This window comes from Ambystoma mexicanum, unplaced genomic scaffold (genome assembly GCF_040938575.1).
Source record: "Ambystoma mexicanum isolate Mex_15411 unplaced genomic scaffold, UKY_AmexF1_1 Mex_scaf1, whole genome shotgun sequence".
In the NCBI taxonomy this organism is placed as follows: Eukaryota; Metazoa; Chordata; class Amphibia; order Caudata; family Ambystomatidae; genus Ambystoma; species Ambystoma mexicanum.
Window position 1 is genome coordinate 1,827,254 of NW_027182324.1, and position 26,367 is coordinate 1,853,620.

The 26,367-nt window shown below is 40.9% G+C and overlaps 24 non-coding genes across 24 annotated transcripts; all 24 read right to left on the minus strand.

The window, feature by feature from the left end:
* Nucleotides 1-1,396: 1,396 nt before the first annotated feature.
* Nucleotides 1,397-1,469, minus strand: TRNAK-UUU (transfer RNA lysine (anticodon UUU)). Its single transcript has one exon. It is a non-coding gene; the product is annotated as a tRNA-Lys (tRNA).
* Nucleotides 1,470-2,237: 768 nt separating this feature from the next.
* On the minus strand, nt 2,238-2,310 carry TRNAK-UUU (transfer RNA lysine (anticodon UUU)). Its single transcript has one exon. It is a non-coding gene; the product is annotated as a tRNA-Lys (tRNA).
* Nucleotides 2,311-3,078: 768 nt separating this feature from the next.
* On the minus strand, nt 3,079-3,151 carry TRNAK-UUU (transfer RNA lysine (anticodon UUU)). The gene has a single exon. It is a non-coding gene; the product is annotated as a tRNA-Lys (tRNA).
* Nucleotides 3,152-4,758: 1,607 nt separating this feature from the next.
* TRNAK-UUU (transfer RNA lysine (anticodon UUU)) lies at nt 4,759-4,831 on the minus strand. The gene has a single exon. It is a non-coding gene; the product is annotated as a tRNA-Lys (tRNA).
* A 767-nt stretch (nt 4,832-5,598) lies between these two features.
* TRNAK-UUU (transfer RNA lysine (anticodon UUU)) lies at nt 5,599-5,671 on the minus strand. The gene has a single exon. It is a non-coding gene; the product is annotated as a tRNA-Lys (tRNA).
* Nucleotides 5,672-6,438: 767 nt separating this feature from the next.
* Nucleotides 6,439-6,511, minus strand: TRNAK-UUU (transfer RNA lysine (anticodon UUU)). The gene has a single exon. It is a non-coding gene; the product is annotated as a tRNA-Lys (tRNA).
* A 768-nt stretch (nt 6,512-7,279) lies between these two features.
* Nucleotides 7,280-7,352, minus strand: TRNAK-UUU (transfer RNA lysine (anticodon UUU)). The gene has a single exon. It is a non-coding gene; the product is annotated as a tRNA-Lys (tRNA).
* A 767-nt stretch (nt 7,353-8,119) lies between these two features.
* Nucleotides 8,120-8,192, minus strand: TRNAK-UUU (transfer RNA lysine (anticodon UUU)). The gene has a single exon. It is a non-coding gene; the product is annotated as a tRNA-Lys (tRNA).
* A 768-nt stretch (nt 8,193-8,960) lies between these two features.
* On the minus strand, nt 8,961-9,033 carry TRNAK-UUU (transfer RNA lysine (anticodon UUU)). The gene has a single exon. It is a non-coding gene; the product is annotated as a tRNA-Lys (tRNA).
* A 769-nt stretch (nt 9,034-9,802) lies between these two features.
* TRNAK-UUU (transfer RNA lysine (anticodon UUU)) lies at nt 9,803-9,875 on the minus strand. The gene has a single exon. It is a non-coding gene; the product is annotated as a tRNA-Lys (tRNA).
* A 767-nt stretch (nt 9,876-10,642) lies between these two features.
* Nucleotides 10,643-10,715, minus strand: TRNAK-UUU (transfer RNA lysine (anticodon UUU)). The gene has a single exon. It is a non-coding gene; the product is annotated as a tRNA-Lys (tRNA).
* Nucleotides 10,716-11,483: 768 nt separating this feature from the next.
* TRNAK-UUU (transfer RNA lysine (anticodon UUU)) lies at nt 11,484-11,556 on the minus strand. The gene has a single exon. It is a non-coding gene; the product is annotated as a tRNA-Lys (tRNA).
* A 1,606-nt stretch (nt 11,557-13,162) lies between these two features.
* Nucleotides 13,163-13,235, minus strand: TRNAK-UUU (transfer RNA lysine (anticodon UUU)). The gene has a single exon. It is a non-coding gene; the product is annotated as a tRNA-Lys (tRNA).
* A 769-nt stretch (nt 13,236-14,004) lies between these two features.
* On the minus strand, nt 14,005-14,077 carry TRNAK-UUU (transfer RNA lysine (anticodon UUU)). The gene has a single exon. It is a non-coding gene; the product is annotated as a tRNA-Lys (tRNA).
* Nucleotides 14,078-14,844: 767 nt separating this feature from the next.
* On the minus strand, nt 14,845-14,917 carry TRNAK-UUU (transfer RNA lysine (anticodon UUU)). Its single transcript has one exon. It is a non-coding gene; the product is annotated as a tRNA-Lys (tRNA).
* Nucleotides 14,918-16,527: 1,610 nt separating this feature from the next.
* TRNAK-UUU (transfer RNA lysine (anticodon UUU)) lies at nt 16,528-16,600 on the minus strand. Its single transcript has one exon. It is a non-coding gene; the product is annotated as a tRNA-Lys (tRNA).
* A 768-nt stretch (nt 16,601-17,368) lies between these two features.
* Nucleotides 17,369-17,441, minus strand: TRNAK-UUU (transfer RNA lysine (anticodon UUU)). The gene has a single exon. It is a non-coding gene; the product is annotated as a tRNA-Lys (tRNA).
* Nucleotides 17,442-18,210: 769 nt separating this feature from the next.
* On the minus strand, nt 18,211-18,283 carry TRNAK-UUU (transfer RNA lysine (anticodon UUU)). Its single transcript has one exon. It is a non-coding gene; the product is annotated as a tRNA-Lys (tRNA).
* Nucleotides 18,284-19,893: 1,610 nt separating this feature from the next.
* TRNAK-UUU (transfer RNA lysine (anticodon UUU)) lies at nt 19,894-19,966 on the minus strand. Its single transcript has one exon. It is a non-coding gene; the product is annotated as a tRNA-Lys (tRNA).
* A 768-nt stretch (nt 19,967-20,734) lies between these two features.
* Nucleotides 20,735-20,807, minus strand: TRNAK-UUU (transfer RNA lysine (anticodon UUU)). Its single transcript has one exon. It is a non-coding gene; the product is annotated as a tRNA-Lys (tRNA).
* A 1,607-nt stretch (nt 20,808-22,414) lies between these two features.
* On the minus strand, nt 22,415-22,487 carry TRNAK-UUU (transfer RNA lysine (anticodon UUU)). Its single transcript has one exon. It is a non-coding gene; the product is annotated as a tRNA-Lys (tRNA).
* A 767-nt stretch (nt 22,488-23,254) lies between these two features.
* TRNAK-UUU (transfer RNA lysine (anticodon UUU)) lies at nt 23,255-23,327 on the minus strand. The gene has a single exon. It is a non-coding gene; the product is annotated as a tRNA-Lys (tRNA).
* Nucleotides 23,328-24,094: 767 nt separating this feature from the next.
* On the minus strand, nt 24,095-24,167 carry TRNAK-UUU (transfer RNA lysine (anticodon UUU)). Its single transcript has one exon. It is a non-coding gene; the product is annotated as a tRNA-Lys (tRNA).
* Nucleotides 24,168-25,774: 1,607 nt separating this feature from the next.
* TRNAK-UUU (transfer RNA lysine (anticodon UUU)) lies at nt 25,775-25,847 on the minus strand. Its single transcript has one exon. It is a non-coding gene; the product is annotated as a tRNA-Lys (tRNA).
* Nucleotides 25,848-26,367: the final 520 nt, after the last annotated feature.

The window sequence follows — 26,367 nt, forward strand, 5'->3', positions numbered from 1 at the left end:
CCACATTAATGAGTGCAAACTTGCTCCCCAGTAAAGACGAACATGTGCTCCTCAATGCACACACTGGGCAATGCAGTCCACTCTAAATCGACGATTAATGACATGCTCGTTTTGTGCAATGGAGTTTCAGTCAATTGGAAAACATTTTGAAAAGTTATATTGCAACAGAAGCCCAGCCTTAAAAAAGTGGATTTCACTTCTGATTGATTACATGAGGAAGGAAAGGAGACCAGATGCAAAAAAGGTGCTGTGGCTTAGTTGGTTAAAGCGCCTGTCTAGTAAACAGGAGATCCTGAGTTCGAATCTCAGCAGCGCCTGTCTGCTTTTTTTTCGACCAATCTGTCTCCCCAATATTAAAACTTTGTACACAGACTGCTATTTCATGCTATTTAGAAGCACAGTCAGGCTTGAAATGTTGGCAAAGCATCCAAGAACTCTGGACTCCACTACCTTAGAGTCATATTGCCCAAGGTTGCGATGCCATCAGAAACAGCACATATTAGAATGAGCAATTCATATTTCCTGCTTCATTTTTTGTAAAAGAAGCAAAGGTACACCTGAACAGGGACTTGAACCCTGGACCCTCAGATTAAAAGTCTGATGCTCTACCGACTGAGCTATCCAGGCACAGGGATCACTGCCCATTTGAAACTTGATTTTCACTCTACAGCACCTCCATACATGGCTACCTCACTGGTCAATAAAGGAAATGAATTACTAGTGCATTACACACATTTTGACACTGGAGACATAACTTTTTTCAGTCATTCCGTATCCAGATATAGAGATTTGCAGCATCTAGGACTTTAATGTTCACCCACTTACGGATTTGAATGTTTTGGCACATTCATGAGTGAAAACTTGCTCCCCAGTAAAGGCGAACATGTGCTCCTCAATACACACACTGGGCAATGCAGTCCACTCTAAATCAACGATTAATGACATGCTCGTTTTGTGCAATGGAGTTTCAGTCAATTGGAAAACATTTTGTAAAGTTATATTGCAACAGAAGCCCAGCCTTAAAAAAAGTGGATTTCACTTCTAAATGATTACATGAGGAAGGAAAGGAGATCAGATGCAAAAGAGGTGCTGTGGCTTAGTTGGTTAAAGCGCCTGTCTAGTAAACAGGAGATCCTGAGTTCAAATCTCAGCAGCGCCTGTCTGCTTTTTTTTCGACCAATCTGTCTCCCCAATATTAAAACTTTGTACAAAGATTGTTATTTCATGCTATTTAGAAGCACAGTCAGGCTTGAAATGTTGGCAAAGCATCCAAGAACTCTGGACTCCACTACCTTAGAGTCATATTGCCCAAGGTTGCGATGCCATCAGAAATAGCACATATTAGAATGAGCAATTCATATTTCCTGCTTAATTTTTTGTAAAAGAAGCAAAGATACGCCTGAACAGGGACTTGAACCCTGGACCCTCAGATTAAAAGTCTGATGCTCTACCGACTGAGCTATCCAGGCACAAGGATCACTGCCCATTTGAAACTTGATTTTCACTCTACAGCACCTCCATACATGGCTACCTCACTGGTCAATAAAGGAAATGAATTACTAGTGCATTACACACATTTTGACACTGGAGACATAACTTTTTTCAGTCATTCCGTATCCAGATATAGAGATTTGCAGCATCTAGGACTTTAATGTTCACCCACTTACGGATTTGAATGTTTTGCCACATTCATGAGTGCAAACTTGCTCCCCAGTAAAGACGAACATGTGCTCCTCAATGCACACACTGGGCAATGCAGTCCACTCTAAATCGACGATTAATGACATGCTCGTTTTGTGCAATGGAGTTTCAGTCAATTGGAAAACATTTTGAAAAGTTATATTGCAACAGAAGCCCAGCGTTAAAAAAGTGGATTTCACTTCTAAATGATTACATGAGGAAGGAAAGGAGACCAGATGCAAAAAAGGTGCTGTGGCTTAGTTGGTTAAAGCGCCTGTCTAGTAAACAGGAGATCCTGAGTTCGAATCTCAGCAGCGCCTGTCTGCTTTTTTTTCGACCAATCTGTCTCCCCAATATTAAAACTTTGTACAAAGATTGTTATTTCATGCTATTTAGAAGCACAGTCAGGCTTGAAATGTTGGCAAAGCATCCAAGAATTCTGGACTCCACTACCTTAGAGTCATATTGCCCAAGGTTGCGATGCCATCAGAAATAGCACATATTAGAATGAGCAATTCATATTTCCTGCTTAATTTTTTGTAAAAGAAGCAAAGGTACGCCTGAACAGGGACTTGAACCCTGGACCCTCAGATTAAAAGTCTGATGCTCTACCGACTGAGCTATCCAGGCACAAGGATCACTGCCCATTTGAAACTTGATTTTCACTCTACAGCACCTCCATACATGGCTACCTCACTGGTCAATAAAGGAAATGAATTACTAGTGCATTACACACATTTTGACACTGGAGACATAACTTTTTTCAGTCATTCCGTATCCAGATATAGAGATTTGCAGCATCTAGGACTTTAATGTTCACCCACTAACGGATTTGAATGTTTTGCCACATTCATGAGTGCAAACTTGCTCCCCAGTAAAGACGAACATGTGCTCCTCAATGCACACACTGGGCAATGTAGTCCACTCTAAATCGACGATTAATGACATGCTCGTTTTGTGCAATGGAGTTTCAGTCAATTGGAAAACATTTTGAAAAGTTATATTGCAACAGAAGCCCAGCCTTAAAAAAGTGGATTTCACTTCTGATTGATTACATGAGGAAGGAAAGGAGACCAGATGCAAAAAAGGTGCTGTGGCTTAGTTGGTTAAAGCGCCTGTCTAGTAAACAGGAGATCCTGAGTTCGAATCTCAGCAGCGCCTGTCTGCTTTTTTTTCGACCAATCTGTCTCCCCAATATTAAAACTTTGTACAAAGACTGCTATTTCATGCTATTTAGAAGCACAGTCAGGCTTGAAATGTTGGCAAAGCATCCAAGAACTCTGGACTCCACTACCTTAGAGTCATATTGCCCAAGGTTGCGATGCCATCAGAAACAGCACATATTAGAATGAGCAATTCATATTTCCTGCTTAATTTTTTGTAAAAGAAGCAAAGGTACGCCTGAACAGGGACTTGAACCCTGGACCCTCAGATTAAAAGTCTGATGCTCTACCGACTGAGCTATCCAGGCACAGGGATCACTGCCCATTTGAAACTTGATTTTCACTCTACAGCACCTCCATACATGGCTACCTCACTGGTCAATAAAGGAAATGAATTACTAGTGCATTACACACATTTTGACACTGGAGACATAACTTTTTTCAGTCATTCCGTATCCAGATATAGAGATTTGCAGCATCTAGGACTTTAATGTTCACCCACTTACGGATTTGAATGTTTTGCCACATTCATGAGTGCAAACTTGCTCCCCAGTAAAGACGAACATGTGCTCCTCAATGCACACACTGGGCAATGCAGTCCACTCTAAATCGACGATTAATGACATGCTCGTTTTGTGCAATGGAGTTTCAGTCAATTGGAAAACATTTTGAAAAGTTATATTGCAACAGAAGCCCAGCCTTAAAAAAGTGGATTTCACTTCTAAATGATTACATGAGGAAGGAAAGGAGACCAGATGCAAAAAAGGTGCTGTGGCTTAGTTGGTTAAAGCGCCTGTCTAGTAAACAGGAGATCCTGAGTTTGAATCTCAGCAGCGCCTGTCTGCTTTTTTTTCGACCAATCTGTCTCCCCAATATTAAAACTTTGTACAAAGATTGCTGTTTCATGCTATTTAGAAGCACAGTCAGGCTTGAAATGTTGGCAAAGCATCCAAGAACTCTGGACTCCACTACCTTAGAGTCATATTGCCCAAGGTTGCGATGCCATCAGAAATAGCACATATTAGAATGAGCAATTCATATTTCCTGCTTAATTTTTTGGAAAAGAAGCAAAGGTACGCCTGAACAGGGACTTGAACCCTGGACCCTCAGATTAAAAGTCTGATGCCCTACCTACTGAGCTATCCAGGCAGATGGATCACTGCCATTTGAAACTTGATTTTCACTCTACAGCACCTCCATACATGGCTACCTCACTGGTCAATAAAGGAAATGAATTACTAGTGCATTACACACATTTTGACACTGGAGACATAACTTTTTTCAGTCATTCCGTATCCAGATATAGAGATTTGCAGCATCTAGGACTTTAATGTTCACCCACTTACGGATTTGAATGTTTTGCCACATTAATGAGTGCAAACTTGCTCCCCAGTAAAGACGAACATGTGCTCCTCAATGCACACACTGGGCAATGCAGTCCACTCTAAATCGACGATTAATGACATGCTCGTTTTGTGCAATGGAGTTTCAGTCAATTGGAAAACATTTTGAAAAGTTATATTGCAACAGAAGTCCAGCCTTAAAAAAGTGGATTTCACTTCTAAATGATTACAGGAGGAAGGAAAGGAGACCAGATGCAAAAAAGGTGCTGTGGCTTAGTTGGTTAAAGCACCTGTCTAGTAAACAGGAGATCCTGAGTTCGAATCTCAGCAGCGCCTGTCTGCTTTTTTTCGACCAATCTGTCTCCCCAATATTAAAACTTTGTACAAAGATTGCTATTTCATGCTATTTAGAAGCACAGTCAGGCTTGATATGTTGGCAAAGCATCCAAGAACTCTGGACTCCACTACCTTAGAGTCATATTGCCCAAGGTTGCGATGCCATCAGAAATAGCACATATTAGAATGAGCAATTCATATTTCCTGCTTAATTTTTTGTAAAAGAAGCAAAGGTACGCCTGAACAGGGACTTGAACCCTGGACCCTCAGATTAAAAGTCTGATGCTCTACCGACTGAGCTATCCAGGCAGATGGATCACTGCCATTTGAAACTTGATTTTCACTCTACAGCACCTCCATACATGGCTACCTCACTGGTCAATAAAGGAAATGAATTACTAGTGCATTACACACATTTTGACACTGGAGACATAACTTTTTTCAGTCATTCCGTATCCAGATATAGAGATTTGCAGCATCTAGGACTTTAATGTTCACCCACTTACGGATTTGAATGTTTTGCCACATTCATGAGTGCAAACTTACTCCCCAGTAAAGACGAACATGTGCTCCTCAATGCACACACTGGGCAATGCAGTCCACTCTAAATCGACGATTAATGACATGCTCGTTTTGTGCAATGGAGTTTCAGTCAATTGGAAAACATTTTGAAAAGTTATATTGCAACAGAAGCCCAGCCTTAAAAAAGTGGATTTCACTTCTAAATGATTACATGAGGAAGGAAAGGAGACCAGATGCAAAAAAGGTGCTGTGGCTTAGTTGGTTAAAGCGCCTGTCTAGTAAACAGGAGATCCTGAGTTCGAATCTCAGCAGCGCCTGTCTGCTTTTTTTTCGACCAATCTGTCTCCCCAATATTAAAACTTTGTACAAAGATTGCTATTTCATGCTATTTAGAAGCACAGTCAGGCTTGAAATGTTGGCAAAGCATCCAAGAACTCTGGACTCCACTACCTTAGAATCATATTGCCCAAGGTTGCGATGCCATCAGAAATAGCACATATTAGAATGAGCAATTCATATTTCCTGCTTAATTTTTTGTAAAAGAAGCAAAGGTACGCCTGAACAGGGACTTGAACCCTGGACCCTCAGATTAAAAGTCTGATGCTCTACCGACTGAGCTATCCAGGCACAGGGATCACTGCCCATTTGAAACTTGATTTTCACTCTACAGCACCTCCATACATGGCTACCTCACTGGTCAATAAAGGAAATGAATTACTAGTGCATTACACACATTTTGACACTGGAGACATAACTTTTTTCAGTCATTCCGTATCCAGATATAGAGATTTGCAGCATCTAGGACTTTAATGTTCACCCACTTACGGATTTGAATGTTTTGCCACATTAATGAGTGCAAACTTGCTCCCCAGTAAAGACGAACATGTGCTCCTCAATGCACACACTGGGCAATGCAGTCCACTCTAAATCGACGATTAATGACATGCTCGTTTTGTGCAATGGAGTTTCAGTCAATTGGAAAACATTTTGAAAAGTTATATTGCAACAGAAGCCCAGCCTTAAAAAAGTGGATTTCACTTCTAAATGATTACATGAGGAAGGAAAGGAGACCAGATGCAAAAAAGGTGCTGTGGCTTAGTTGGTTAAAGCGCCTGTCTAGTAAACAGGAGATCCTGAGTTCGAATCTCAGCAGCGCCTGTCTGCTTTTTTTCGACCAATCTGTCTCCCCAATATTAAAACTTTGTACAAAGATTGCTATTTCATGCTATTTAGAAGCACAGTCAGGCTTGATATGTTGGCAAAGCATCCAAGAACTCTGGACTCCACTACCTTAGAGTCATATTGCCCAAGGTTGCGATGCCATCAGAAATAGCACATATTAGAATGAGCAATTCATATTTCCTGCTTAATTTTTTGTAAAAGAAGCAAAGGTACGCCTGAACAGGGACTTGAACCCTGGACCCTCAGATTAAAAGTCTGATGCTCTACCAACTGAGCTATCCAGGCAGATGGATCACTGCCATTTGAAACTTGATTTTCACTCTACAGCACCTCCATACATGGCTACCTCACTGGTCAATAAAGGAAATGAATTACTAGTGCATTACACACATTTTGACACTGGAGACATAACTTTTTTCAGTCATTCCTTATCCAGATATAGAGATTTGCAGCATCTAGGACTTTAATGTTCACCCACTTACGGATTTGAATGTTTTGCCACATTCATGAGTGCAAACTTGCTCCCCAGTAAAGACGAACATGTGCTCCTCAATGCACACACTGGGCAATGCAGTCCACTCTAAATCGACGATTAATGACATGCTCGTTTTGTGCAATGGAGTTTCAGTCAATTGGAAAACATTTTGTAAAGTTATATTGCAACAGAAGCCCAGCCTTAAAAAAAGTGGATTTCACTTCTAAATGATTACATGAGGAAGGACAGGAGATCAGATGCAAAAGAGGTGCTGTGGCTTAGTTGGTTAAAGCGCCTGTCTAGTAAACAGGAGATCCTGAGTTCGAATCTCAGCAGCGCCTGTCTGCTTTTTTTTCGACCAATCTGTCTCCCCAATATTAAAACTTTGTACAAAGATTGTTATTTCATGCTATTTAGATGCACAGTCAGGCTTGAAACGTTGGCAAAGCATCCAAGAATTCTGGACTCCACTACCTTAGAGTCATATTGCCCAAGGTTGCGATGCCATCAGAAATAGCACATATTAGAATGAGCAATTCATATTTCCTGCTAAATTTTTTGTAAAAGAAGCAAAGATACGCCTGAACAGGGACTTGAACCCTGGACCCTCAGATTAAAAGTCTGATGCTCTACCGACTGAGCTATCCAGGCACAGGGATCACTGCCCATTTGAAACTTGATTTTCACTCTACAGCACCTCCATACATGGCTACCTCACTGGTCAATAAAGGAAATGAATTACTAGTGCATTACACACATTTTGACACTGGAGACATAACTTTTTTCAGTCATTCCGTATCCAGATATAGAGATTTGCAGCATCTAGGACTTTAATGTTCACCCACTTACGGATTTGAATGTTTTGCCACATTAATGAGTGCAAACTTGCTCCCCAGTAAAGACGAACATGTGCTCCTCAATGCACACACTGGGCAATGCAGTCCACTCTAAATCGACGATTAATGACATGCTCGTTTTGTGCAATGGAGTTTCAGTCAATTGGAAAACATTTTGAAAAGTTATATTGCAACAGAAGCCCAGCCTTAAAAAAGTGGATTTCACTTCTAAATGATTACATGAGGAAGGAAAGGAGACCAGATGCAAAAAAGGTGCTGTGGCTTAGTTGGTTAAAGCGCCTGTCTAGTAAACAGGAGATCCTGAGTTCGAATCTCAGCAGCGCCTGTCTGCTTTTTTTCGACCAATCTGTCTCCCCAATATTAAAACTTTGTACAAAGATTGCTATTTCATGCTATTTAGAAGCACAGTCAGGCTTGATATGTTGGCAAAGCATCCAAGAACTCTGGACTCCACTACCTTAGAGTCATATTGCCCAAGGTTGCGATGCCATCAGAAATAGCACATATTAGAATGAGCAATTCATATTTCCTGCTTAATTTTTTGTAAAAGAAGCAAAGGTACGCCTGAACAGGGACTTGAACCCTGGACCCTCAGATTAAAAGTCTGATGCTCTACCGACTGAGCTATCCAGGCACAGGGATCACTGCCCATTTGAAACTTGATGTTCACTCTACAGCACCTCCATACATGGCTACCTCACTGGTCAATAAAGGAAATGAATTACTAGTGCATTACACACATTTTGACACTGGAGACATAACTTTTTTCAGTCATTCCGTATCCAGATATAGAGATTTGCAGCATCTAGGACTTTAATGTTCACCCACTTACGGATTTGAATGTTTTGCCACATTCATGAGTGCAAACTTGCTCCCCAGTAAAGACGAACGTGTGCTCCTCAATGCACACACTGGGCAATGCAGTCCACTCTAAATCGACGATTAATGACATGCTCGTTTTGTGCAATGGAGTTTCAGTCAATTGGAAAACATTTTGAAAAGTTATATTGCAACAGAAGCCCAGCCTTAAAAAAGTGGATTTCACTTCTGATTGATTACATGAGGAAGGAAAGGAGACCAGATGCAAAAAAGGTGCTGTGGCTTAGTTGGTTAAAGCGCCTGTCTAGTAAACAGGAGATCCTGAGTTTGAATCTCAGCAGCGCCTGTCTGCTTTTTTTTCGACCAATCTGTCTCCCCAATATTAAAACTTTGTACAAAGATTGCTATTTCATGCTATTCAGAAGCACAGTCAGGCTTGAAATGTTGGCAAAGCATCCAAGAACTCTGGACTCCACTACCTTAGAGTCATATTGCCCAAGGTTGCGATGCCATCAGAAACAGCACATATTAGAATGAGCAATTCATATTTCCTGCTTAATTTTTTGTAAAAGAAGCAAAGGTACGCCTGAACAGGGACTTGAACCCTGGACCCTCAGATTAAAAGTCTGATGCTCTACCGACTGAGCTATCCAGGCACAGGGATCAATGCCCATTTGAAACTTGATTTTCACTCTACAGCACCTCCATACATGGCTACCTCACTGGTCAATAAAGGAAATGAATTACTAGTGCATTACACACATTTTGACACTGGAGACATAACTTTTTTCAGTCATTCCGTATCCAGATATAGAGATTTGCAGCATCTAGGACTTTAATGTTCACCCACTTACGGATTTGAATGTTTTGCCACATTCATGAGTGCAAAATTGCTCCCCAGTAAAGGCGAACATGTGCTCCTCAATACACACACTGGGCAATGCAGTCCACTCTAAATCAACGATTAATGACATGCTCGTTTTGTGCAATGGAGTTTCAGTCAATTGGAAAACATTTTGTAAAGTTATATTGCAACAGAAGCCCAGCCTTAAAAAAAGTGGATTTCACTTCTAAATGATTACATGAGGAAGGAAAAGAGATCAGATGCAAAAGAGGTGCTGTGGCTTAGTTGGTTAAAGCGCCTGTCTAGTAAACAGGAGATCCTGAGTTCGAATCTCAGCAGCGCCTGTCTGCTTTTTTTTCGACCAATCTGTCTCCCCAATATTAAAACTTTGTACAAAGATTGTTATTTCATGCTATTTAGATGCACAGTCAGGCTTGAAACGTTGGCAAAGCATCCAAGAATTCTGGACTCCACTACCTTAGAGTCATATTGCCCAAGGTTGCGATGCCATCAGAAATAGCACATATTAGAATGAGCAATTCATATTTCCTGCTAAATTTTTTGTAAAAGAAGCAAAGATACGCCTGAACAGGGACTTGAACCCTGGACCCTCAGATTAAAAGTCTGATGCTCTACCGACTGAGCTATCCAGGCACAGGGATCACTGCCCATTTGAAACTTGATTTTCACTCTACAGCACCTCCATACATGGCTACCTCACTGGTCAATAAAGGAAATGAATTACTAGTGCATTACACACATTTTGACACTGGAGACATAACTTTTTTCAGTCATTCCGTATCCAGATATAGAGATTTGCAGCATCTAGGACTTTAATGTTCACCCACTTACGGATTTGAATGTTTTGCCACATTAATGAGTGCAAACTTGCTCCCCAGTAAAGACGAACATGTGCTCCTCAATGCACACACTGGGCAATGCAGTCCACTCTAAATCGACGATTAATGACATGCTCGTTTTGTGCAATAGAGTTTCAGTCAATTGGAAAACATTTTGAAAAGTTATATTGCAACAGAAGCCCAGCCTTAAAAAAGTGGATTTCACTTCTAAATGATTACATGAGGAAGGAAAGGAGACCAGATGCAAAAAAGGTGCTGTGGCTTAGTTGGTTAAAGCGCCTGTCTAGTAAACAGGAGATCCTGAGTTCGAATCTCAGCAGCGCCTGTCTGCTTTTTTTCGACCAATCTGTCTCCCCAATATTAAAACTTTGTACAAAGATTGCTATTTCATGCTATTTAGAAGCACAGTCAGGCTTGATATGTTGGCAAAGCATCCAAGAACTCTGGACTCCACTACCTTAGAGTCATATTGCCCAAGGTTGCGATGCCATCAGAAATAGCACATATTAGAATGAGCAATTCATATTTCCTGCTTAATTTTTTGTAAAAGAAGCAAAGGTACGCCTGAACAGGGACTTGAACCCTGGACCCTCAGATTAAAAGTCTGATGCTCTACCGACTGAGCTATCCAGGCACAGGGATCACTGCCCATTTGAAACTTGATGTTCACTCTACAGCACCTCCATACATGGCTACCTCACTGGTCAATAAAGGAAATGAATTACTAGTGCATTACACACATTTTGACACTGGAGACATAACTTTTTTCAGTCATTCCGTATCCAGATATAGAGATTTGCAGCATCTAGGACTTTAATGTTCACCCACTTACGGATTTGAATGTTTTGCCACATTCATGAGTGCAAACTTGCTCCCCAGTAAAGACGAACGTGTGCTCCTCAATGCACACACTGGGCAATGCAGTCCACTCTAAATCGACGATTAATGACATGCTCGTTTTGTGCAATGGAGTTTCAGTCAATTGGAAAACATTTTGAAAAGTTATATTGCAACAGAAGCCCAGCCTTAAAAAAGTGGATTTCACTTCTGATTGATTACATGAGGAAGGAAAGGAGACCAGATGCAAAAAAGGTGCTGTGGCTTAGTTGGTTAAAGCGCCTGTCTAGTAAACAGGAGATCCTGAGTTTGAATCTCAGCAGCGCCTGTCTGCTTTTTTTTCGACCAATCTGTCTCCCCAATATTAAAACTTTGTACAAAGATTGTTATTTCATGCTATTTAGAAGCACAGTCAGGCTTGAAATGTTGGCAAAGCATCCAAGAACTCTGGACTCCACTACCTTAGAGTCATATTGCCCAAGGTTGCGATGCCATCAGAAACAGCACATATTAGAATGAGCAATTCATATTTCCTGCTTAATTTTTTGTAAAAGAAGCAAAGGTACGCCTGAACAGGGACTTGAACCCTGGACCCTCAGATTAAAAGTCTGATGCTCTACCGACTGAGCTATCCAGGCACAGGGATCACTGCCCATTTGAAACTTGATTTTCACTCTACAGCACCTCCATACATGGCTACCTCACTGGTCAATAAAGGAAATGAATTACTAGTGCATTACACACATTTTGACACTGGAGACATAACTTTTTTCAGTCATTCCGTATCCAGATATAGAGATTTGCAGCATCTAGGACTTTAATGTTCACCCACTTACGGATTTGAATGTTTTGCCACATTCATGAGTGCAAAATTGCTCCCCAGTAAAGGCGAACATGTGCTCCTCAATACACACACTGGGCAATGCAGTCCACTCTAAATCAACGATTAATGACATGCTCGTTTTGTGCAATGGAGTTTCAGTCAATTGGAAAACATTTTGTAAAGTTATATTGCAACAGAAGCCCAGCCTTAAAAAAAGTGGATTTCACTTCTAAATGATTACATGAGGAAGGAAAGGAGATCAGATGCAAAAGAGGTGCTGTGGCTTAGTTGGTTAAAGCGCCTGTCTAGTAAACAGGAGATCCTGAGTTCGAATCTCAGCAGCGCCTGTCTGCTTTTTTTTCGACCAATCTGTCTCCCCAATATTAAAACTTTGTACAAAGATTGTTATTTCATGCTATTTAGAAGCACAGTCATGCTTGAAATGTTGGCAAAGCATCCAAGAATTCTGGACTCCACTACCTTAGAGTCATATTGCCCAATGTTGCGATGCCATCAGAAATAGCACATATTAGAATGAGCAATTCATATTTCCTGCTAAATTTTTTGTAAAAGAAGCAAAGATACGCCTGAACAGGGACTTGAACCCTGGACCCTCAGATTAAAAGTCTGATGCTCTACTGAGCTATCCAGGCACAAGGATCACTGCCCATTTGAAACTTGATTTTCACTCTACAGCACCTCCATACATGGCTACCTCACTGGTCAATAAAGGAAATGAATTACTAGTGCATTACACACATTTTGACACTGGAGACATAACTTTTTTCAGTCATTCCGTATCCAGATATAGAGATTTGCAGCATCTAGGACTTTAATGTTCACCCACTAACGGATTTGAATGTTTTGCCACATTCATGAGTGCAAACTTGCTCCCCAGTAAAGACGAACATGTGCTCCTCAATGCACACACTGGGCAATGCAGTCCACTCTAAATCGACGATTAATGACATGCTCGTTTTGTGCAATGGAGTTTCAGTCAATTGGAAAACATTTTGAAAAGTTATATTGCAACAGAAGCCCAGCCTTAAAAAAGTGGATTTCACTTCTAAATGATTACATGAGGAAGGAAAGGAGACCAGATGCAAAAAAGGTGCTGTGGCTTAGTTGGTTAAAGCGCCTGTCTAGTAAACAGGAGATCCTGAGTTCGAATCTCAGCAGCGCCTGTCTGCTTTTTTTTCGACCAATCTGTCTCCCCAATATTAAAACTTTGTACAAAGATTGCTATTTCATGCTATTTAGAAGCACAGTCAGGCTTGAAATGTTGGCAAAGCATCCAAGAACTCTGGACTCCACTACCTTAGAATCATATTGCCCAAGGTTGCGATGCCATCAGAAATAGCACATATTAGAATGAGCAATTCATATTTCCTGCTTAATTTTTTGTAAAAGAAGCAAAGGTACGCCTGAACAGGGACTTGAACCCTGGACCCTCAGATTAAAAGTCTGATGCTCTACCGACTGAGCTATCCAGGCACAAGGATCACTGCCCATTTGAAACTTGATTTTCACTCTACAGCACCTCCATACATGGCTACCTCACTGGTCAATAAAGGAAATGAATTACTAGTGCATTACACACATTTTGACACTGGAGACATAACTTTTTTCAGTCATTCCGTATCCAGATATAGAGATTTGCAGCATCTAGGACTTTAATGTTCACCCACTTACGGATTTGAATGTTTTGCCACATTCATGAGTGCAAAATTGCTCCCCAGTAAAGGCGAACATGTGCTCCTCAATACACACACTGGGCAATGAAGTCCACTCTAAATCAACGATTAATGACATGCTTGTTTTGTGCAATGGAGTTTCAGTCAATTGGAAAACATTTTGTAAAGTTATATTGCAACAGAAGCCCAGCCTTAAAAAAAGTGGATTTCACTTCTAAATGATTACATGAGGAAGGAAAGGAGATCAGATGCAAAAGAGGTGCTGTGGCTTAGTTGGTTAAAGCGCCTGTCTAGTAAACAGGAGATCCTGAGTTCGAATCTCAGCAGCGCCTGTCTGCTTTTTTTTCGACCAATCTGTCTCCCCAATATTAAAACTTTGTACAAAGATTGTTATTTCATGCTATTTAGAAGCACAGTCAGGCTTGAAATGTTGGCAAAGCATCCAAGAATTCTGGACTCCACTACCTTAGAGTCATATTGCCCAAGGTTGCGATGCCATCAGAAATAGCACATATTAGAATGAGCAATTCATATTTCCTGCTAAATTTTTTGTAAAAGAAGCAAAGGTACGCCTGAACAGGGACTTGAACCCTGGACCCTCAGATTAAAAGTCTGATGCTCTACCGACTGAGCTATCCAGGCACAGGGATCGCTGCCCATTTGAAACTTGATTTTCACTCTACAGCACCTCCATACATGGCTACCTCACTGGTCAATAAAGGAAATGAATTACTAGTGCATTACACACATTTTGACACTGGAGACATAACTTTTTTCAGTAATTCTTATCCAGATATAGAGATTTGCAGCATCTAGGACTTTAATGTTCACCCACTTACGGATTTGAATGTTTTGCCACATTCATGAGTGCAAACTTGCTCCCCAGTAAAGACGAACATGTGCTCCTCAATGCACACACTGGGCAATGCAGTCCACTCTAAATCGACGATTAATGACATGCTCGTTTTGTGCAATGGAGTTTCAGTCAATTGGAAAACATTTTGAAAAGTTATATTGCAACAGAAGCCCAGCCTTAAAAAAGTGGATTTCACTTCTAAATGATTACATGAGGAAGGAAAGGAGACCAGATGCAAAAAAGGTGCTGTGGCTTAGTTGGTTAAAGAGCCTGTCTAGTAAACAGGATATCCTGAGTTCGAATCTCAGCAGCGCCTGTCTGCTTTTTTTTCGACCAATCTGTCTCCCCAATATTAAAACTTTGTACAAAGATTGCTGTTTCATGCTATTTAGAAGCACAGTCAGGCTTGAAATGTTGGCAAAGCATCCAAGAACTCTGGACTCCACTACCTTAGAGTCATATTGCCCAAGGTTGCGATGCCATCAGAAATAGCACATATTAGAATGAGCAATTCATATTTCCTGCTTAATTTTTTGTAAAAGAAGCAAAGGTACGCCTGAACAGGGACTTGAACCCTGGACCCTCAGATTAAAAGTCTGATGCTCTACCGACTGAGCTATCCAGGCACAAGGATCACTGCCCATTTGAAACTTGATTTTCACTCTACAGCACCTCCATACAAGGCTACCTCACTGGTCAATAAAGGAAATGAATTACTAGTGCATTACACACATTTTGACACTGGAGACATAACTTTTTTCAGTCATTCCGTATCCAGATATAGAGATTTGCAGCATCTAGGACTTTAATGTTCACCCACTTACGGATTTGAATGTTTTGCCACATTCATGAGTGCAAACTTGCTCCCCAGTAAAGACGAACATGTGCTCCTCAATGCACACACTGGGCAATGCAGTCCACTCTAAATCGACGATTAATGACATGCTCGTTTTGTGCAATGGAGTTTCAGTCAATTGGAAAACATTTTGAAAAGTTATATTGCAACAGAAGCCCAGCCTTAAAAAAGTGGATTTCACTTCTGATTGATTACATGAGGAAGGAAAGGAGACCAGATGCAAAAAAGGTGCTGTGGCTTAGTTGGTTAAAGCGCCTGTCTAGTAAACAGGAGATCCTGAGTTCGAATCTCAGCAGCGCCTGTCTGCTTTTTTTTCGACCAATCTGTCTCCCCAATATTAAAACTTTGTACAAAGACTGCTATTTCATGCTATTTAGAAGCACAGTCAGGCTTGAAATGTTGGCAAAGCATCCAAGAACTCTGGACTCCACTACCTTAGAGTCATATTGCCCAAGGTTGCGATGCCATCAGAAACAGCACATATTAGAATGAGCAATTCATATTTCCTGCTTCATTTTTTGTAAAAGAAGCAAAGGTACACCTGAACAGGGACTTGAACCCTGGACCCTCAGATTAAAAGTCTGATGCTCTACCGACTGAGCTATCCAGGCACAGGGATCACTGCCCATTTGAAACTTGATTTTCACTCTACAGCACCTCCATACATGGCTACCTCACTGGTCAATAAAGGAAATGAATTACTAGTGCATTACACACATTTTGACACTGGAGACATAACTTTTTTCAGTCATTCCGTATCCAGATATAGAGATTTGCAGCATCTAGGACTTTAATGTTCACCCACTTACGGATTTGAATGTTTTGGCACATTCATGAGTGAAAACTTGCTCCCCAGTAAAGGCGAACATGTGCTCCTCAATACACACACTGGGCAATGCAGTCCACTCTAAATCAACGATTAATGACATGCTCGTTTTGTGCAATGGAGTTTCAGTCAATTGGAAAACATTTTGTAAAGTTATATTGCAACAGAAGCCCAGCCTTAAAAAAAGTGGATTTCACTTCTAAATGATTACATGAGGAAGGAAAGGAGATCAGATGCAAAAGAGGTGCTGTGGCTTAGTTGGTTAAAGCGCCTGTCTAGTAAACAGGAGATCCTGAGTTCGAATCTCAGCAGCGCCTGTCTGCTTTTTTTTCGACCAATCTGTCTCCCCAATATTAAAACTTTGTACAAAGATTGTTATTTCATGCTATTTAGAAGCACAGTCAGGCTTGAAATGTTGGCAAAGCATCCAAGAACTCTGGACTCCACTACCTTAGAGTCATATTGCCCAAGGTTGCGATGCCATCAGAAATAGCACATGTTAGAATGAGCAATTCATATTTCCTGCTTAATTTTTTGTAAAAGAAGCAAAGATACGCCTGAACAGGGACTTGAACCCTGGACCCTCAGATTAAAAGTCTGATGCTCTACCGACTGAGCTATCCAGGCACAAGGATCACTGCCCATTTGAAACTTGATTTTCACTCTACAGCACCTCCATACATGGCTACCTCACTGGTCAATAAAGGAAATGAATTACTAGTGCATTACACACATTTTGACACTGGAGACATAACTTTTTTCAGTCATTCCGTATCCAGATATAGAGATTTGCAGCATCTAGGACTTTAATGTTCACCCACTTACGGATTTGAATGTTTTGCCACATTCATGAGTGCAAACTTGCTCCCCAGTAAAGACGAACATGTGCTCCTCAATGCACACACTGGGCAATGCAGTCCACTCTAAATCGACGATTAATGACATGCTCGTTTTGTGCAATGAAGTTTCAGTCAATTGGAAAACATTTTGAAAAGTTATATTGCAACAGAAGCCCAGCGTTAAAAAAGTGGATTTCACTTCTAAATGATTACATGAGGAAGGAAAGGAGACCAGATGCAAAAAAGGTGCTGTGGCTTAGTTGGTTAAAGCGCCTGTCTAGTAAACAGGAGATCCTGAGTTCGAATCTCAGCAGCGCCTGTCTGCTTTTTTTTCGACCAATCTGTCTCCCCAATATTAAAACTTTGTACAAAGATTGTTATTTCATGCTATTTAGAAGCACAGTCAGGCTTGAAATGTTGGCAAAGCATCCAAGAATTCTGGACTCCACTACCTTAGAGTCATATTGCCCAAGGTTGCGATGCCATCAGAAATAGCACATATTAGAATGAGCAATTCATATTTCCTGCTTAATTTTTTGTAAAAGAAGCAAAGGTACGCCTGAACAGGGACTTGAACCCTGGACCCTCAGATTAAAAGTCTGATGCTCTACCGACTGAGCTATCCAGGCACAAGGATCACTGCCCATTTGAAACTTGATTTTCACTCTACAGCACCTCCATACATGGCTACCTCACTGGTCAATAAAGGAAATGAATTACTAGTGCATTACACACATTTTGACACTGGAGACATAACTTTTTTCAGTCATTCCTTATCCAGATATAGAGATTTGCAGCATCTAGGACTTTAATGTTCACCCACTTACGGATTTGAATGTTTTGCCACATTCATGAGTGCAAACTTGCTCCCCAGTAAAGACGAACATGTGCTCCTCAATGCACACACTGGGCAATGCAGTCCACTCTAAATCGACGATTAATGACATGCTCGTTTTGTGCAATGGAGTTTCAGTCAATTGGAAAACATTTTGTAAAGTTATATTGCAACAGAAGCCCAGCCTTAAAAAAAGTGGATTTCACTTCTAAATGATTACATGAGGAAGGACAGGAGATCAGATGCAAAAGAGGTGCTGTGGCTTAGTTGGTTAAAGCGCCTGTCTAGTAAACAGGAGATCCTGAGTTCGAATCTCAGCAGCGCCTGTCTGCTTTTTTTTCGACCAATCTGTCTCCCCAATATTAAAACTTTGTACAAAGATTGTTATTTCATGCTATTTAGATGCACAGTCAGGCTTGAAACGTTGGCAAAGCATCCAAGAATTCTGGACTCCACTACCTTAGAGTCATATTGCCCAAGGTTGCGATGCCATCAGAAATAGCACATATTAGAATGAGCAATTCATATTTCCTGCTAAATTTTTTGTAAAAGAAGCAAAGATACGCCTGAACAGGGACTTGAACCCTGGACCCTCAGATTAAAAGTCTGATGCTCTACCGACTGAGCTATCCAGGCACAGGGATCACTGCCCATTTGAAACTTGATTTTCACTCTACAGCACCTCCATACATGGCTACCTCACTGGTCAATAAAGGAAATGAATTACTAGTGCATTACACACATTTTGACACTGGAGACATAACTTTTTTCAGTCATTCCGTATCCAGATATAGAGATTTGCAGCATCTAGGACTTTAATGTTCACCCACTTACGGATTTGAATGTTTTGCCACATTAATGAGTGCAAACTTGCTCCCCAGTAAAGACGAACATGTGCTCCTCAATGCACACACTGGGCAATGCAGTCCACTCTAAATCGACGATTAATGACATGCTCGTTTTGTGCAATGGAGTTTCAGTCAATTGGAAAACATTTTGAAAAGTTATATTGCAACAGAAGCCCAGCCTTAAAAAAGTGGATTTCACTTCTGATTGATTACATGAGGAAGGAAAGGAGACCAGATGCAAAAAAGGTGCTGTGGCTTAGTTGGTTAAAGCGCCTGTCTAGTAAACAGGAGATCCTGAGTTCGAATCTCAGCAGCGCCTGTCTGCTTTTTTTTCGACCAATCTGTCTCCCCAATATTAAAACTTTGTACACAGACTGCTATTTCATGCTATTTAGAAGCACAGTCAGGCTTGAAATGTTGGCAAAGCATCCAAGAACTCTGGACTCCACTACCTTAGAGTCATATTGCCCAAGGTTGCGATGCCATCAGAAACAGCACATATTAGAATGAGCAATTCATATTTCCTGCTTCATTTTTTGTAAAAGAAGCAAAGGTACACCTGAACAGGGACTTGAACCCTGGACCCTCAGATTAAAAGTCTGATGCTCTACCGACTGAGCTATCCAGGCACAGGGATCACTGCCCATTTGAAACTTGATTTTCACTCTACAGCACCTCCATACATGGCTACCTCACTGGTCAATAAAGGAAATGAATTACTAGTGCATTACACACATTTTGACACTGGAGACATAACTTTTTTCAGTCATTCCGTATCCAGATATAGAGATTTGCAGCATCTAGGACTTTAATGTTCACCCACTTACGGATTTGAATGTTTTGGCACATTCATGAGTGAAAACTTGCTCCCCAGTAAAGGCGAACATGTGCTCCTCAATACACACACTGGGCAATGCAGTCCACTCTAAATCAACGATTAATGACATGCTCGTTTTGTGCAATGGAGTTTCAGTCAATTGGAAAACATTTTGTAAAGTTATATTGCAACAGAAGCCCAGCCTTAAAAAAAGTGGATTTCACTTCTAAATGATTACATGAGGAAGGAAAGGAGATCAGATGCAAAAGAGGTGCTGTGGCTTAGTTGGTTAAAGCGCCTGTCTAGTAAACAGGAGATCCTGAGTTCAAATCTCAGCAGCGCCTGTCTGCTTTTTTTTCGACCAATCTGTCTCCCCAATATTAAAACTTTGTACAAAGATTGTTATTTCATGCTATTTAGAAGCACAGTCAGGCTTGAAATGTTGGCAAAGCATCCAAGAACTCTGGACTCCACTACCTTAGAGTCATATTGCCCAAGGTTGCGATGCCATCAGAAATAGCACATATTAGAATGAGCAATTCATATTTCCTGCTTAATTTTTTGTAAAAGAAGCAAAGATACGCCTGAACAGGGACTTGAACCCTGGACCCTCAGATTAAAAGTCTGATGCTCTACCGACTGAGCTATCCAGGCACAAGGATCACTGCCCATTTGAAACTTGATTTTCACTCTACAGCACCTCCATACATGGCTACCTCACTGGTCAATAAAGGAAATGAATTACTAGTGCATTACACACATTTTGACACTGGAGACATAACTTTTTTCAGTCATTCCGTATCCAGATATAGAGATTTGCAGCATCTAGGACTTTAATGTTCACCCACTTACGGATTTGAATGTTTTGCCACATTCATGAGTGCAAACTTGCTCCCCAGTAAAGACGAACATGTGCTCCTCAATGCACACACTGGGCAATGCAGTCCACTCTAAATCGACGATTAATGACATGCTCGTTTTGTGCAATGGAGTTTCAGTCAATTGGAAAACATTTTGAAAAGTTATATTGCAACAGAAGCCCAGCGTTAAAAAAGTGGATTTCACTTCTGATTGATTACATGAGGAAGGAAAGGAGACCAGATGCAAAAAAGGTGCTGTGGCTTAGTTGGTTAAAGCGCCTGTCTAGTAAACAGGAGATCCTGAGTTCGAATCTCAGCAGCGCCTGTCTGCTTTTTTTTCGACCAATCTGTCTCCCCAATATTAAAACTTTGTACAAAGACTGCTATTTCATGCTATTTAGAAGCACAGTCAGGCTTGAAATGTTGGCAAAGCATCCAAGAACTCTGGACTCCACTACCTTAGAGTCATATTGCCCAAGGTTGCGATGCCATCAGAAACAGCACATATTAGAATGAGCAATTCATATTTCCTGCTTAATTTTTTGTAAAAGAAGCAAAGGTACGCCTGAACAGGGACTTGAACCCTGGACCCTCAGATTAAAAGTCTGATGCTCTACCGACTGAGCTATCCAGGCACAGGGATCACTGCCCATTTGAAACTTGATTTTCACTCTACAGCACCTCCATACATGGCTACCTCACTGGTCAATAAAGGAAATGAATTACTAGTGCATTACACACATTTTGACACTGGAGACATAACTTTTTTCAGTCATTCCGTATCCAGATATAGAGATTTGCAGCATCTAGGACTTTAATGTTCACCCACTTACGGATTTGAATGTTTTGCCACATTCATGAGTGCAAACTTGCTCCCCAGTAAAGACGAACATGTGCTCCTCAATGCACACACTGGGCAATGCAGTCCACTCTAAATCGACGATTAATGACATGCTCGTTTTGTGCAATGGAGTTTCAGTCAATTGGAAAACATTTTGAAAAGTTATATTGCAACAGAAGCCCAGCCTTAAAAAAGTGGATTTCACTTCTAAATGATTACATGAGGAAGGAAAGGAGACCAGATGCAAAAAAGGTGCTGTGGCTTAGTTGGTTAAAGCGCCTGTCTAGTAAACAGGAGATCCTGAGTTTGAATCTCAGCAGCGCCTGTCTGCTTTTTTTTCGACCAATCTGTCTCCCCAATATTAAAACTTTGTACAAAGATTGCTGTTTCATGCTATTTAGAAGCACAGTCAGGCTTGAAATGTTGGCAAAGCATCCAAGAACTCTGGACTCCACTACCTTAGAGTCATATTGCCCAAGGTTGCGATGCCATCAGAAATAGCACATATTAGAATGAGCAATTCATATTTCCTGCTTAATTTTTTGGAAAAGAAGCAAAGGTACGCCTGAACAGGGACTTGAACCCTGGACCCTCAGATTAAAAGTCTGATGCCCTACCTACTGAGCTATCCAGGCAGATGGATCACTGCCATTTGAAACTTGATTTTCACTCTACAGCACCTCCATACATGGCTACCTCACTGGTCAATAAAGGAAATGAATTACTAGTGCATTACACACATTTTGACACTGGAGACATAACTTTTTTCAGTCATTCCGTATCCAGATATAGAGATTTGCAGCATCTAGGACTTTAATGTTCACCCACTTACGGATTTGAATGTTTTGCCACATTAATGAGTGCAAACTTGCTCCCCAGTAAAGACGAACATGTGCTCCTCAATGCACACACTGGGCAATGCAGTCCACTCTAAATCGACGATTAATGACATGCTCGTTTTGTGCAATGGAGTTTCAGTCAATTGGAAAACATTTTGAAAAGTTATATTGCAACAGAAGTCCAGCCTTAAAAAAGTGGATTTCACTTCTAAATGATTACAGGAGGAAGGAAAGGAGACCAGATGCAAAAAAGGTGCTGTGGCTTAGTTGGTTAAAGCACCTGTCTAGTAAACAGGAGATCCTGAGTTCGAATCTCAGCAGCGCCTGTCTGCTTTTTTTCGACCAATCTGTCTCCCCAATATTAAAACTTTGTACAAAGATTGCTATTTCATGCTATTTAGAAGCACAGTCAGGCTTGATATGTTGGCAAAGCATCCAAGAACTCTGGACTCCACTACCTTAGAGTCATATTGCCCAAGGTTGCGATGCCATCAGAAATAGCACATATTAGAATGAGCAATTCATATTTCCTGCTTAATTTTTTGTAAAAGAAGCAAAGGTACGCCTGAACAGGGACTTGAACCCTGGACCCTCAGATTAAAAGTCTGATGCTCTACCGACTGAGCTATCCAGGCAGATGGATCACTGCCATTTGAAACTTGATTTTCACTCTACAGCACCTCCATACATGGCTACCTCACTGGTCAATAAAGGAAATGAATTACTAGTGCATTACACACATTTTGACACTGGAGACATAACTTTTTTCAGTCATTCCGTATCCAGATATAGAGATTTGCAGCATCTAGGACTTTAATGTTCACCCACTTACGGATTTGAATGTTTTGCCACATTCATGAGTGCAAACTTACTCCCCAGTAAAGACGAACATGTGCTCCTCAATGCACACACTGGGCAATGCAGTCCACTCTAAATCGACGATTAATGACATGCTCGTTTTGTGCAATGGAGTTTCAGTCAATTGGAAAACATTTTGAAAAGTTATATTGCAACAGAAGCCCAGCCTTAAAAAAGTGGATTTCACTTCTAAATGATTACATGAGGAAGGAAAGGAGACCAGATGCAAAAAAGGTGCTGTGGCTTAGTTGGTTAAAGCGCCTGTCTAGTAAACAGGAGATCCTGAGTTCGAATCTCAGCAGCGCCTGTCTGCTTTTTTTTCGACCAATCTGTCTCCCCAATATTAAAACTTTGTACAAAGATTGCTATTTCATGCTATTTAGAAGCACAGTCAGGCTTGAAATGTTGGCAAAGCATCCAAGAACTCTGGACTCCACTACCTTAGAATCATATTGCCCAAGGTTGCGATGCCATCAGAAATAGCACATATTAGAATGAGCAATTCATATTTCCTGCTTAATTTTTTGTAAAAGAAGCAAAGGTACGCCTGAACAGGGACTTGAACCCTGGACCCTCAGATTAAAAGTCTGATGCTCTACCGACTGAGCTATCCAGGCACAGGGATCACTGCCCATTTGAAACTTGATTTTCACTCTACAGCACCTCCATACATGGCTACCTCACTGGTCAATAAAGGAAATGAATTACTAGTGCATTACACACATTTTGACACTGGAGACATAACTTTTTTCAGTCATTCCGTATCCAGATATAGAGATTTGCAGCATCTAGGACTTTAATGTTCACCCACTTACGGATTTGAATGTTTTGCCACATTAATGAGTGCAAACTTGCTCCCCAGTAAAGACGAACATGTGCTCCTCAATGCACACACTGGGCAATGCAGTCCACTCTAAATCGACGATTAATGACATGCTCGTTTTGTGCAATGGAGTTTCAGTCAATTGGAAAACATTTTGAAAAGTTATATTGCAACAGAAGCCCAGCCTTAAAAAAGTGGATTTCACTTCTAAATGATTACATGAGGAAGGAAAGGAGACCAGATGCAAAAAAGGTGCTGTGGCTTAGTTGGTTAAAGCGCCTGTCTAGTAAACAGGAGATCCTGAGTTCGAATCTCAGCAGCGCCTGTCTGCTTTTTTTCGACCAATCTGTCTCCCCAATATTAAAACTTTGTACAAAGATTGCTATTTCATGCTATTTAGAAGCACAGTCAGGCTTGATATGTTGGCAAAGCATCCAAGAACTCTGGACTCCACTACCTTAGAGTCATATTGCCCAAGGTTGCGATGCCATCAGAAATAGCACATATTAGAATGAGCAATTCATATTTCCTGCTTAATTTTTTGTAAAAGAAGCAAAGGTACGCCTGAACAGGGACTTGAACCCTGGACCCTCAGATTAAAAGTCTGATGCTCTACCAACTGAGCTATCCAGGCAGATGGATCACTGCCATTTGAAACTTGATTTTCACTCTACAGCACCTCCATACATGGCTACCTCACTGGTCAATAAAGGAAATGAATTACTAGTGCATTACACACATTTTGACACTGGAGACATAACTTTTTTCAGTCATTCCTTATCCAGATATAGAGATTTGCAGCATCTAGGACTTTAATGTTCACCCACTTACGGATTTGAATGTTTTGCCACATTCATGAGTGCAAACTTGCTCCCCAGTAAAGACGAACATGTGCTCCTCAATGCACACACTGGGCAATGCAGTCCACTCTAAATCGACGATTAATGACATGCTCGTTTTGTGCAATGGAGTTTCAGTCAATTGGAAAACATTTTGAAAAGTTATATTGCAACAGAAGCCCAGCCTTAAAAAAGTGGATTTCACTTCTAAATGATTACATGAGGAAGGAAAGGAGACCAGATGCAAAAAAGGTGCTGTGGCTTAGTTGGTTAAAGCGCCTGTCTAGTAAACAGGAGATCCTGAGTTCGAATCTCAGCAGCGCCTGTCTGCTTTTTTTCGACCAATCTGTCTCCCCAATATTAAAACTTTGTACAAAGATTGCTATTTCATGCTATTTAGATGCACAGTCAGGCTTGATATGTTGGCAAAGCATCCAAGAACTCTGGACTCCACTACCTTAGAGTCATATTGCCCAAGGTTGCGATGCCATCAGAAATAGCACATATTAGAATGAGCAATTCATATTTCCTGCTTAATTTTTTGTAAAAGAAGCAAAGGTAAGCCTGAACAGGGACTTGAACCCTGGACCCTCAGATTAAAAGTCTGATGCTCTACCGACTGAGCTATCCAGGCACAGGGATCACTGCCCATTTGAAACTTGATGTTCACTCTACAGCACCTCCATACATGGCTACCTCACTGGTCAATAAAGGAAATGAATTACTAGTGCATTACACACATTTTGACACTGGAGACATAACTTTTTTCAGTCATTCCGTATCCAGATATAGAGATTTGCAGCATCTAGGACTTTAATGTTCACCCACTTACGGATTTGAATGTTTTGCCACATTCATGAGTGCAAACTTGCTCCCCAGTAAAGACGAACGTGTGCTCCTCAATGCACACACTGGGCAATGCAGTCCACTCTAAATCGACGATTAATGACATGCTCGTTTTGTGCAATGGAGTTTCAGTCAATTGGAAAACATTTTGAAAAGTTATATTGCAACAGAAGCCCAGCCTTAAAAAAGTGGATTTCACTTCTAAATGATTACATGAGGAAGGAAAGGAGACCAGATGCAAAAAGGGTGCTGTGGCTTAGTTGGTTAAAGCGCCTGTCTAGTAAACAGGAGATCCTGAGTTTGAATCTCAGCAGCGCCTGTCTGCTTTTTTTTCGACCAATCTGTCTCCCCAATATTAAAACTTTGTACAAAGATTGCTATTTCATGCTATTCAGAAGCACAGTCAGGCTTGAAATGTTGGCAAAGCATCCAAGAACTCTGGACTCCACTACCTTAGAGTCATATTGCCCAAGGTTGCGATGCCATCAGAAACAGCACATATTAGAATGAGCAATTCATATTTCCTGCTTAATTTTTTGTAAAAGAAGCAAAGGTACGCCTGAACAGGGACTTGAACCCTGGACCCTCAGATTAAAAGTCTGATGCTCTACCGACTGAGCTATCCAGGCACAGGGATCACTGCCCATTTGAAACTTGATTTTCACTCTACAGCACCTCCATACATGGCTACCTCACTGGTCAATAAAGGAAATGAATTACTAGTGCATTACACACATTTTGACACTGGAGACATAACTTTTTTCAGTCATTCCGTATCCAGATATAGAGATTTGCAGCATCTAGGACTTTAATGTTCACCCACTTACGGATTTGAATGTTTTGCCACATTCATGAGTGCAAAATTGCTCCCCAGTAAAGGCGAACATGTGCTCCTCAATACACACACTGGGCAATGCAGTCCACTCTAAATCAACGATTAATGACATGCTCGTTTTGTGCAATGGAGTTTCAGTCAATTGGAAAACATTTTGTAAAGTTATATTGCAACAGAAGCCCAGCCTTAAAAAAAGTGGATTTCACTTCTAAATGATTACATGAGGAAGGAAAGGAGATCAGATGCAAAAGAGGTGCTGTGGCTTAGTTGGTTAAAGCGCCTGTCTAGTAAACAGGAGATCCTGAGTTCGAATC